The 984-nt window shown below is 47.1% G+C and overlaps 1 pseudogene; it reads left to right on the top strand.

The window, feature by feature from the left end:
* The first annotated feature begins 287 nt into the window (after positions 1–287).
* On the top strand, positions 288–405 carry LOC126425472 (5S ribosomal RNA; annotated as a pseudogene).
* The last annotated feature ends 579 nt before the right edge of the window (positions 406–984 follow it).

The following is a 984-nucleotide window of genomic DNA, read 5'->3' as shown; positions in this document are numbered from 1 at the left end:
TATGCTACAGGTTGTTTTAAAAAAAGAACTTGTATATTTATTAAACTGTAAGACATACAAGTATGAAAATTGGAAGATCTATACAAATATCTCAAGGTTAGATTACAGGTATTCAGTATGTCCTCCACTAGTGACACGCACGTCATCACATCGATACTCGAAGTCCTCCATACTCGAGTAAGCATGACCATCGTCACTGAAGTTATGGAAGTGCGGACCTGTTTCTTCAGCTCTTCTAGTTTCTGCGATAGTGTTGGTGCATAAACATTGTCCTTAATGGTATCTCGGGCAACGGCCTTGCCGCAGTGGATACACCGGTTCCCGTGAGATCACCGAAGTTAAGCGCTGTCGGGTGTGGCCGGCACTTGGAAGGGTGACCATCCAGGTCGCCATGCGCTGTTGCCATTTTTTGGGGTGCACTCAGCCTCGTGATGCCAATTGAGGAGCTACTCGACCGAATAGTAGCGGTTCTGGTCAAAGAAAACCATCGTAACGACCGGGAGAGCGGTGTGCTGACCACACGCCCCTCCTATCCGCATACTCAACTGAGGATGGCGCGGCGGTCGGATGATCCCGATGGGCCACTTGTGGCCTGAAGACAGAGTGCTTGTAATGACACCTCACAGGATGAAGTCACAGGTCGTCAAATTCGGTGACGTGGATGCGAACTTAGAAGAGCTTAGGAGCCGGCTGTTTAACGGCCAATCCAACGGCTCTGTAGAGTTCTATTCACATATTCACGCACTTCGACTCCAGTGAGGGATGCACCGTCTTCTTCAAAACTGAAGTTTACTTTGTTCGTCCTCTGAAACAAACAGTTCTGTAAACAGGAAGATGCTGCTGACCATTAACTGTGTTTCTATCAAAGAAGATTGGTTCGAAAACAGATGGTTGAACATCACACAAAACACACTGAGATGCATCTCGTACTAGTTCAGTGTGTGTTATGTGGGTTATGTAGGCCCCTCATTCGAACATTGTGTT

The sequence above is a fragment of the Schistocerca serialis genome, chromosome 1 (genome assembly GCF_023864345.2).
Source record: "Schistocerca serialis cubense isolate TAMUIC-IGC-003099 chromosome 1, iqSchSeri2.2, whole genome shotgun sequence".
In the NCBI taxonomy this organism is placed as follows: Eukaryota; Metazoa; Arthropoda; class Insecta; order Orthoptera; family Acrididae; genus Schistocerca; species Schistocerca serialis.
Note: the sequence above shows the minus strand (reverse complement) of the source record. Positions and strands in the feature narration are given on the sequence as shown.